At 42.3% G+C, this 12021-nt stretch overlaps 1 pseudogene; it reads left to right on the forward strand.

Annotated features, from left to right (window-relative positions):
- The first annotated feature begins 9055 nt into the window (after window positions 1–9055).
- On the forward strand, window positions 9056–10821 carry LOC120428164 (uncharacterized; annotated as a pseudogene).
- The last annotated feature ends 1200 nt before the right edge of the window (window positions 10822–12021 follow it).

The following is a 12021-nucleotide window of genomic DNA, read 5'->3' on the forward strand; positions in this document are numbered from 1 at the left end:
TTGTAATTTTGTAATTTAGTAATTTAGTAATTTAGTAATTTTGTAATTTTGTAATTTTGTAATTTTGTAATTTTGTAATTTTGTAATTTTGTAATTTTGTAATTTTGTAATTTTGAATTTTGTAATTTTGTAATTTTGTAATTTTGTAATTTTGTAATTTTGTAATTTTGTAATTTTGTAATTTTGTAATTTTGTAATTTTGTAATTTTGTAATTTTGTAATTTTGTAATTTTGTAATTTTGTAATTTTGTAATTTTGTAATTTTATAATTTTGTAATTTTGTAATTTTGTAATTTTGTAATTTTGTAATTTTGTAATTTTGTAAAAATTATCTAAGTTGATCATTCTCTTTGCCAGTCGATAACGACGTGAATGCCAAAATAAATCCAAAACCATGCTTTTGATTGCAATGATTGCATCAAAACAAAGCCTACACACACGCACACACAATCACACACCGAGGCCAGCCGGGCCGGCAAGTTAGCAGAGAAGAAATAGGGTCAATAGTCCACCAAAATTATCAAAATTTTTAATAGAATAAACACTGTTCATTTTTGAAATCACCAGTGTTATTTGAAGTTTCAAATTACATTATTATTACATAAAATTTCATTCACTTTTTTTCTTCAGGTTGCATAATGAAAATGCTTAGCCGAGTACGAATTGTACGCTCCCATCTCGCTATGGAACATCAATAAATTTTATTAGAGTGTAAAATATTATTACATAATTTACTGTTGGCATTATTTCAGTGAAAAAATATGTTGAAAGATATTTGTCGTCCAAGAATGTTTTTAATGTTTTTAATGTTTTTAATATTTTTAATGTTTTTAATGTTTTAAATGTTTTAAATGTTTCAAATGTTTTTAATGTTTTTAATGTTTTTAATGTTTTTAATGTTTTTAATGTTTTTAATGTTTTTAATGTCTTTAATGTTTTTTAATGTTTTTAATGTTTTTAATGTTTTTAATGTTTTTAATGTTTTTAGTGTTTTTAATGTTTTTAATGTTTTTAATGTTTTTAATGTTTTTAATGTTTTTAATGTTTTTAATGTTTTTAATGTCTTTAATGTTTTTTAATGTTTTTAATGTTTTTAATGTTTTTAATGTTTTTAATGTTTTTAGTGTTTTTAATGTTTTTAATGTTTTAATGATTTTAATGTTTTTTTAATGTTTTTAATGTTTTTAATGTTTTTCATGTTTTAATGTTTTTCATGTTTTTCGTGTTTTTCATGTTTTTCATGTTTTTCATGTTTTTGATTTCTTTTGATATTTTTATATTGTTTTGTTTAATGTTTTTAATGTTTTTAACGTTTTTAATATTTTTAATGTTTTTCATGTTTTTCATGTTTTTCACGTTTTTCACGTTTTTCATGTTTTTAATGTTTTAAATGTTTTTAATGTTTTGATGTTTTTCATGTTTTTTTTTATTTCTTTTGATATTTTTAATATTTTTTTATGTTTAATGTTTAATGTTTAAGGCCGATGCAAATATTTTTCAAAGTTTTTGTCTCTCGGCTCGGGCCGGGTTCGAAGGGGGGGATTAATGCGCTGACCACGGGGACGCGTTGTCTTGTTTTTGCATGCTCATTTTCATTTCTATTGTTTCGCTGTTTGTGTGCTTGGGTGCGTGGTTATTATAATTAAATAATGGCATCATTAGTGCGCTGACCACGGGGACGCGTTGTCTTGTTTTTGCATGCTCATTTTCATTTCTTTTGTGCCACTGTTTGTGTGCTTGGGTGCGTGGTTATTATATATAGGTGAAGGGATTTTATTAAATGATCATTATATTGCATTATTATATTTATTTGACTATATAATCACACTATATTTTACACTTAACACATCATACAAAACACAAATGAAACTGTAAACAGGAGCGTTTGGTACGGTATGTCCACGCATCCTTCCTCCCCTGTAGATTCTGTGAAATGTGATCCGTTCTCAGAATCCTCTCTGCGGTAAACACAACGTAGTAGGGCTGGCCGCTTTAATTTTTGCAATACATTTTCGGGTGTTCTCGGATGTACTGCAATTATTAATAATGATAAGAAAAGTGCTTGGGGCGTAATCTAATGACAAGACTTTCCAGCATGCTTTCATCGGACTGGCTGCGTTTGTGTTAGATTAGATTAGATTAGATGAAAGATATTTGTCGTCCAATATTTATTTTCCTAAAAGCGTACAAAAATATGAAGTCGGCCCTATTCGGCTCCTTTGTTCTCGCTGTGTGCCGCGTGCTGGCCGAGTGCTGAGCAGCAGGCTAGCATGGCGCGCTGTTGCCACTTCTGTTGTATGCAGCAAAATTGCCTATCGCGTGCCTGTTGCATGATTTGGGCTGGATAAAAATATTTTTTTGAAGAATATTTACTATAAAAAAACGAAAACTCATATCAAAACAAATTTATATTCAATGAATAGATAATTGTCTTGAGAAGCGCGTACCAACTTCCTTTTTTGGACTGACAATGTGGTTTTTGCCCTGTTGGGGTTACACGATCAAACAACAAAATGTAGAGTGCAAAAACAGCATGCAACATTGAACTCTCGGACCCAACATTGAAACAATGGTATTGTAAAAATAGTTTTGCTTAGTTGCAAATTGTTCAGAAATTAAAACTCTAGGGGCTAAATCAAAAATCATATCGATATGTTTTATAGTTTTCGAGATATACCAGTTTTAGAAAAAAAAACTCGAGGACGGGTTTCCGGCTGATGTGCCTCGTTAAGTGCTCTAAAACTGCTGTCCCTATTCAGACTGTAGTCCCGATTCACCCCAGATTACGGTTATTTAGTTTTTGCATGTCAAGAATTATTTTATTTTCAGGAAATGAAAAACCTTCGCAACAAATTTGCTTATAAATATTTTTTTTGTTTCTTTATTTTTTTCTTCATTTTACCTCAATGAACTAACAACGCACGTAAGATGTATTGAGAACAAAATTCAGCTGGATGTGCAGCGAATGTGCTTGAAAATATTTTTTTCCCCTTTTGTTTTATTTCTAAATTTCAGCACACAAAAATCTACAAACATCTGCATTTCTATATAACGCACTTTGTGTTTGTTCAGTTTTAGATGAACTTGAAACAACACAATCAGAATCCTGAAGGAACCTGAACGGGTATTCTGCTTGTGCGGATGAAATTTGTATGAAAGGCGAATCGAGGGCGGGCCAAGGCGGTTTGGCCTTCGGGCGGATGAACTTTATATGGGAAGCGTATCGAGGGCGACCCGCTGGCGGACCAACCTCACAAGCGGACGAATTGTGTATAAGAGGGGCATCGAAAGCGAGCCAAGGTGTTTGCAGAGGCGACGCGTGGCCAAAATGTGTACCTGTTCAAACAATCTTTAAAGTAATTTCAAGTTTTTAGCTCAATTATATTTAAAAAATATCTTTTATTCATAATAAAGAGAAATTAGATGATGTTAGCAATATTGTTGTGAGAATTGTTGATCACATGATTTTTATTGAAATAGTAACTTTTTTAAATTACAGCAATGATCATTCTTTAAGAAATGTTAAATTGAAATGCTTTTTACATTGTAGTTTTCTATAATTAGCTTGTTTTGTCAATAACAAAAAAACTAAATCAAAACTTGAGGCGTAATCCAACCACAAGTTTCTCCCTGGAGTTTTCTTTAGAATGAACTTCTTTTATGTTCTCTTAGATTAGAGCAAAAATTATTCATTATTTTCAAATCTCACTAAGAAAAGATTCCGGATGTTGACCCTTCTAATCCTGAAATCACGTGCTCTAGTTTCCTGACCAAAACAATTAGGCCATAAAAAATTGTATATTACGTTTCTCTTCAAAATTTCCCTAAAAAGACTAGAAGGGAAATAATTATTATCGATGAAAATTAAATTTTTCATTTAACAAAAACTCGTGCAATCGATTGGACGTTTAACGTTTATTTTTGCATCGATTTTCAAAATGGGCTTTTTAAGCATACACAGAAAAAAAATCGGGTAAATTTACATCATTTATGATGTACCAAAAGTGCACGTCATTAATGATGCTAATTTACATCAAATTTAACGTAAACTTGCCGAACAAACTTCGCTTCCGAAACGTGTAATTTTCCGATGAAATCGATGTAATTTTACCGAATCCAAAATTTTTTTACCCCGTTAAATTTTGAATCTGATGTAAATTTCAAATGCTTCAGAAGCTCAACGTTGGTTGAAACGGTGAACTTTTGATAGGGGAAATATACCCATTTTAATCACACTAAGCCGTTCGACCAATTCTCATCACTTTTGCCGTTTCTGCTATTAAATCAATATTTTCAGATGTTTCAACAATGGAGAGTTGCTTGCTCACTTTTATTTGAGCTATTTATTACTTTGGAACAGTCAAAAACACTTTTTATAAGCTGTAATTTATGATCAAAGTGCTGATAGGCCGATAATAGAAATAGGCTGAGAAAGGGTATAGTTCCCCTATCTAGACACAAAAGTAAATCATTCCAAACTACTATGAGCTGATAGCAAGAAAAGAAGTATCAGATTTAAAATTCAACGGAGCTATATGAAATAACACGAAACGTGCTGGCTCACTGAGAATGTAGATTGTGATTTTAGCTCTGCGGGATTTTAAAAGAAATAAATAACATTGAATACTTACATTTATGAAAACAATGTTGGAATTAAGTTGATACGAAAGCCTTCAGCCGACACGTCCACGTGCAGATGTGCGTACCCCATTTGGGCGAGGATGTCCATCATGATCTGTTTGCACGCCAGGCGGTCCAATGAAATGCTCCATTTACAGACTTGAGCGAAAGACGGTCACGGATGACCAGCTGAAGCATGCAATTATGATACGAATGCGCTTGGCTGTTTCATTATTCCAAGAAGAGTTGGCATGTTCGTTCAATTATTTTGATGAACATATTTTAATTGTTTCTTCAAAAAGAAATCAAAATGATCACCTGTCCTATGAACAGGTTGAACAGGTGGACGCGACGCCTCTGGTGTTTGGTTCTTTTTGGGCGGATGAACTTCATATAGGGGGCGGATCTGGGGCGACCCGCTGGCGGACCACACAGCAAATAAAGTAGTAATTCAGCTGCATGTAAAAGGCCTGGGTGTAAAATAAATTTTGCATTATTTTATGAAATTCTGTGTAATATTACACCCTGAAATATGTAGCCCATCAGTATGGGAAACCTACTTGACCGAAATTTCAAGCTCACATATACGTTCCATTTTGCATCGGTCTGATGTCCGAGCGGGCTAAGGCGCCAGTCCTTACTGTAGGTGCTGGGTTTGAGTCCCGTCGGTGCAACTTTTTTTTGTGTTTACAAAAATTGTACATGCAGCGTGTAATATTAAGTGTCTTTTTTGACGAAGGTGATGTGCATGCTTTTGTATGCGATTTTACCATCGGATTTTTTGCTGTGCACAGCAAAAAAAGTAGTAAAATGACTGCGTGTAAAACTGCTTTGTGTAATCATTTTTATGTAATATTACATAGTTATTGCAGAACGCCACTTTGAACTTTTGCCTAAGATCTTGTACACCCAAATTGTGTAATATCGCATTCGCGTCTTGTCTACTGTTGACCTGTCAAAAGTTGCTCCCATCCGCCATCGAATCAAAACAAAGATTTTATGGAGCGGCAAAATTTCGATTTTTCTGTGGTCAAAAGCTGCAGTTCCGGTTGTTTAGAGACCTAGATCGAAAGTCCGTAAACCCACGATGTTTTGTAAGGCAACGATGTTTTTAGAAAAATTCGATGAACTGTATGCTGCGCGTTAGAGTGAAAGAGAAAGCATGCTTTGTGTTTTCATCGAAGTTTCGCTAAGCATGCTATCTCGCTCATTCATGTTTGCGAATTTTTCGGCAGTTCTGTCAAACGAAAAAAAAACAACATGGCGAGCAAGTTTGCTCCATCGCGAAAATTTGGTTGTCTGCTTTTCCGGGTTTGTTCCGGGTTGTAGGTGGAATCGGCAGGCCAAGTAACACCCGCAGATTCTCCCCTGGTTAGTAGGGAGTTGATTTTAAAGGTAATTTATAGTTTGTTTTTTTTTTTTGTTTGCTGTAAACTTTTACTCTACTTTTTTCAATTTCAGGGAAAAGGTATCAGCAAAAAGGTAAAGTCCACTGCCGGTCGCGAACCTCCGGCGATTCCGTTTTCCGGTTCATAAACCTGGACGTGCGCGAGAACATGACCGCCAGGTGATTTGGTTTTTAAAGCAAAACATTACAATAGCTGATCTCAGTGTAATAATTTCTTTTTTTTCTCTCTTTTTAGCCTTTTTAGCTGATACCGTCCAGAAATGGCACGCGGGACGATCATGGCCCTGCAAATTCCATCAGAACGTCGCTGTACTGATCAGTCCCGACGGACGTTCGCCACCCTGCAAGTGCCCTTGAAAAAACGCTTTTTGGAACAGGTTCGAAGGACAGTTTCGGCACGGGTGAAATACTCGATCCTCGCACTTGTCCATAACAAGCGTTCCAACACGGATCTTCCGCTAAACATCAGAACCACTTCAATGGAAACGACGGTTGAACCGACCTCCCGGAGAGTCTCCAACATGGTTCAGCTGCAGATTTTCAACCGGAAAATGCCGTGCTGTGTGCCATCTCTTTGAACGAGGTGAATGTGAAATGTTGTTGCCAAACGCCGCGGTGTCGTGTCACGCAGGATACTTTGTTTCACCCAAGACGAAACCAGCCGCCACCCGGCATATTACTCGTCGTTACAAAGTAGCTTATGATAATGGTTCCGTGACAGCAATCATCACATCAACTGAATCCCGACTTAACGTAAGTGAGGTACCGTCCGCGATAGTGGCAAGATGGACATAAGCATTGCGTCAGCCGGAAAAATTCCGGAAGTTAATCTGGCTGACGTCGACATTCGCAAGCAGCACAATCGTTCCATGCGGCCGACTCCAGTGGCGTCCCACGAAGGCAGCAAATCTGTCGAGATAAGGCTAAACAAGCAGGCTGCGGCCAATACGAGCTAGCAGTAGCCAAGCGAGTCAGTGTCCGATATGAAACAAACAGCAATCAAACAAGGCCCGGGCCCCAACAGCAGCAAGCTTCGTTACCGCCGCTATTACGTGCGCAGATGGCAGCGGAGGCCCAAGTGGAAGTTTCGGATCGCCACCGCCTCCTTCGAACGGTCCACCTCCGTCGGGACCGATGAACGACAACCGGGACAATCGTGGAGTACGTAACAACAGTGTTAGCGGAGGCAGATACAACAGTATGCTACCGAATGTCTCGGGCGGCAGCGACAACAGCACGAATCATCATCGATCACATGGACCAAACTATTCACCGACGCAGCCGTGTGGTGAATATCGTGACGAGGCTGTCGCGGACATCTAATCTAATCTAATCTAATCTAATCTAATCTAATCTAATCTAACCCTAGCGCAGCCAGTCTTTCGAGGGCATCCTGGAAAATGCCTGATGATTGATTAACGCCTAGCATCCTCTTGTCATTATTAACAATTGCAGTGCCCAATGCAATAAATTGCTTTGAAACATCACAAACGTTAAAGCGGCCAGGCCAACTGCGTAAAGTTTACCACAAAGATGATTCTTTGAATTGGATTGAGTTTGAACACGAATGTTCAAACAACAACACATTTCTGAATCGACAGGGGAGGAAGAAACGTGGGGATCCCCCGCTCACGTTCCTGTTTGTAGAAGCAATAAATCGTTGGAAGCCACCAGCTAAGAAGTTTTGGTGCTCCGGGACCCTCGAGGATGGGACACTGTATTTCCACAAATGCCTGGACACTATTTGCCGTGGTTATAGCGCCACAACTCGCTCAGTGACGAGGCTGTCGCGGACATCGCGGACAAATGAGGCCACACGGCAGCAACGAGACCAGCACCAGGATCATGACGATCATCGGCAAGACTTTTCGTCGGCGGCGGCTTCTTTCATGGACCGCGGCCAGGAAGCTGCTGGAGTTGGAGCAGCAGCTGAACAGTAAGAAGGGTGAAGACGGAGGCCCGGGATCTTCAAGGGTCAAGGACTGCAACTGCACAATCAGCATCCATCGGCAAGAACGACGTTACTCGGATACAGACTCGAAGGAAGGCCACGTCCTTGCGAGTACCCTCGGAAGGACGGATGAGATGTTGCACTATCACTCCCAAAAAAAAGACCAAGCGGAACCGGTCCACGTTCCTGGAACTTTGTCCCAACTGATATTCGGAAATGCCACTCGGGACAGCCATGATCTTGCAAATGACGAAGAAAGCAACACTGCATAAACTGGCCCGGTCATGACCCTGAAATTGTCCTCGGAACAACGCTGCCCTTGGCACGGCTGGAAAAAATGTTGCACGTTCCAGATTAGCCGGAATCGGTCCCGAATTGCCTGAGCATTTCTTATTTTCTTTACCGTTAAATTTAAACTGAGACGTGCTTAGACTGCCGGTACTCCAGAGCTGTGGATTCGAAGCCGGAGTCGGATCTTTTTAGCCTCGCAACTGTTCCTCTTGGAGATGGCCCAGCTGGTGGCAGAGGAACCCTTTTTTTCGGGAACTTAGGTAACAAAAAAAAACTTTTTTTTCTTTCAGGTCAAATAATTTTGAGCCACCTCCAGAAAGTGGGTTCTGGAGTTGCACCAGAATAAAAAAAACTATCTCCATCAGCTGAACAATTATCACCTTCCGATAAGGGCTTAAATCCGTCCCCGAAGATAAATCTGCTGCAGGAATGACAACACATGGCGCTGTTCAAATCGCTGGTTTTCAACCGAAACGCGGCGGCAACGCTGACAACGCCACCGGACTGAACGGGCCAAACAGCACCAACAACAACAAGCTCCATTACCGCTGCTGTTCCGTGCGCTGATGGTACCGTTTATGTATCTGCCACCGTCGGACGGCCCGTGTTTGTGGGACCGATGAACGACGACCGAGACAATCGTGGTGTTTGAATGCGAAACAACAGTGGCGGCAGAGGCGGATACAACAGTACAGCGTCTCGGGCGATAGCGGCAGCGGTACGAAAAATCATCACTCTCATGGATCAAACTATTCGCCAACGCAGTCGGGTGGTAGATATTGTGACTCGTACGGAGGAGGCGGAAGAGTAGGCGATCGCGGACTTCACGGTTAAATGTATCCTCCAAGGTTGGCCAACCAGTAGCAGTAAGTCCAGCACGGGATCACGATGATCACCGGCGGGACTATTCGTTGGCGGCGGCTCCGTTCTTGGATCCGGAGATTGTCGTTCAGCGACCCACCATCTATCGTCTGTCAACCGTCACCACCTTCGCAACAGAATGGCCACGCCGGCGCCGGACTCGTGGACTGGACGCCGAGGTGCAACTGTACCACTTGGAGATGGTCCAGGAGCAGTGGATGGCAGCGGAATCTGTGCTGCGGGAGCTTGGGTAAAACAGTTATACTTTACATTTCTCGACCCAAACTAAGTTTTCCTCTTCCAGGTTCTGAAGATGGATATGCCCAAAGCGGCACCGGCCATCCGGCGCAAAGCACCGTCTACGACACAAACTGAGGAGGTGGTCAAATCTTTTATAGGAACCAAGTTCATCGACCGTTGGTTGCGCTGGATGCGGTGGAGACGGTCATGATGCCGAGATTGGTCGCACCAAGATCGACGAGTGGACCGACTTTAGCAAGCTGCTGATGGAGGAAAGTGTGGCCAAGATGTGTATCGTTTTGATTGCCCTCAAGCCGGGCTTTTTTTTCTCCGAGAAAGGCGTCTCCGATCTGGCCCACCACTTCTTGTTGAATGCCGGAATCTAGGCGATTCGCCAGCTTCATAAAACCAAAGACACCGGGTATTAGCACGCCAACCATCGTTAACCAAACGGAGGAACTCACCAAGAAGGAAGGGAACGGTACCGGTCTGTTCGAGATCAAAAAGGTGGACGACGAATACTTCTGCTTCGCCACGGAACGTACTAACCCCAAAGCCTGGACCATCTCTTCCATGGTGCCTTCAAGGACGAGTCTGCCGAAACTGGCCAATCGAGCAGCAAAAAAGCGAATAGTGACCCATCCCGGCGAGGCGAGGGAACCTGTAGACAGCTTTTGTGTGGTGAGTTAACATCTCTTTATCTAAAACATAAATAAACTTGGTTATTCTCCACAGCGCATCAACACCGCCCGGCTTCCTGGCATCCCCCGGCTGGGATCTCCCCTAGCAGTCCAGCAGGTAGCACGGCGGAACCCCCGGCAGCCAAAGGACGGAAAACAAGCCAACCATCCTTGATCCGGTCTCTAACAGTCATGCCGTCACAGCCACAGTTTACGTCCTGTCCAAAATCACTCAGATTGGAACCGGCGGAAAAGAGGGCCAACCCCTCTGAGCAACCAGACACTCCGGAACATCAAGCACGACTACCGAGAGGAACCAGCTAGCCTCCAGAGTTTGCAAAGAACCATGGCACAAAGTCACTGCAGTTTAAGGTCCACCAAATCAATGTAAATTGGAGAAAAACGAAAAAAATTAATGAAAACATAAACAACAGCAACAAACTTTCAATCCGAACAAATAAAACAGATGACAGATGTGAGAAAAAGAAGAAGAAGAACCTAAAAAGAGAGGTTGATGCGCGTCCGATTTTCCACCTTTACGTCGTTCTTACATCGGCCCCGCATGTAGGCCTCTCGCGATGTTCGAACAACCTTGACATGTTGACGTTTCGGGTGCAAAATACCTTGATTCGGGTCTGATGCGTGTCTCAAAATCAGACCCGCATCGGCCCCTGTAGGACTGATCGTCGCTCTGACGATCAGACCCGATCGGCCCCGTATTTCTTACTGGGGAGTGGAGGTAAATAATTGAATAATTATTGTGATGAGAACGTCTTGAAGGAGTTAGGCCTTGGAAGTTGGGCCATCAGTCGTGTGGTGTTCGTCGGGGGGATCGGTGTGTGACGTCGCGCGCGAGAATCCGCGAGAAAGTGGTGGAAGATTCTGGAATCATTGAAAAGAAGTTCGGGTCAAGGCCTTGGAAGTTGGGCCATTAGTCGTGTGGTGTTCGTCGGGGGGATCGGTGTGTGACGTCACGCGCGAGAATCCGCGAGAAAGTGGTGGAAGATTCTGGAACCATTGAAAAGAAGTTTGCGTCGAGGCCTTGGAAGTTGGGCCATCAGTCGTGTGGTGTTCGTCGGGGGGATCGGTGTATGACGTCGCGCGCGAGAATCCGCGAGAAAGTGGTGGAAGATTCTGGAATCATTGAAAAGAAGTTCGGGTCAAGGCCTTGGAAGTTGGGCCATTAGTCGTGTGGTGTTCGTCGGGGGGATCGGTGTGTGACGTCACGCGCGAGAATCCGCGAGAAAGTGGTGGAAGATTCTGGAACCATTGAAAAGAAGTTTGCGTCGAGGCCTTGGAAGTTGGGCCATCAGTCGTGTGGTGTTCGTCGGGGGGATCGGTGTATGACGTCGCGCGCGAGAATCCGCGAGAAAGTGGTGGAAGATTCTGGAATCATTGAAAAGAAGTTCGGGTCAAGGCCTTGGAAGTTGGGCCATTAGTCGTGTGGTGTTCGTCGGGGGGATCGGTGTGTGACGTCACGCGCGAGAATCCGCGAGAAAGTGGTGGAAGATTCTGGAACCATTGAAAAGAAGTTCGCGTCGAGGCCTTGAAAGTTGGGCCATCAGTCGTGTGGTGTTCGTCGAGGGGATCGGTGTATGACGTCGCGCGCGAGAATCCGCGAGAAAGTGGTGGAAGATTCTGGAACCATTGAAAAGAAGTTCGCGTCGAGGCCTTGGAAGTTGGGCCATCAGTCGTGTGGTGTTCGTCGGGGGGATCGGTGTATGACGTCGCGCGCGAGAATCCGCGAGAAAGTGGTGGAAGATTCTGGAACCATTGAAAAGAAGTTCGCGTCGAGGCCTTGGAAGTTGGGCCATCAGTCGTGTGGTGTTCGTCGGGGGGATCGGTGTGTGACGTCACGCGCGAGAATCCGCGAGAAAGTGGTGGAAGATTCTGGAACCATTGAAAAGAAGTTCGCGTCGAGGCCTTGGAAGTTGGGCCATCAGTCGTGTGGTGTTCGTCGGGGGGATCGG

The sequence above is a fragment of the Culex pipiens genome, chromosome 1, assembly GCF_016801865.2.
Source record: "Culex pipiens pallens isolate TS chromosome 1, TS_CPP_V2, whole genome shotgun sequence".
In the NCBI taxonomy this organism is placed as follows: Eukaryota; Metazoa; Arthropoda; class Insecta; order Diptera; family Culicidae; genus Culex; species Culex pipiens.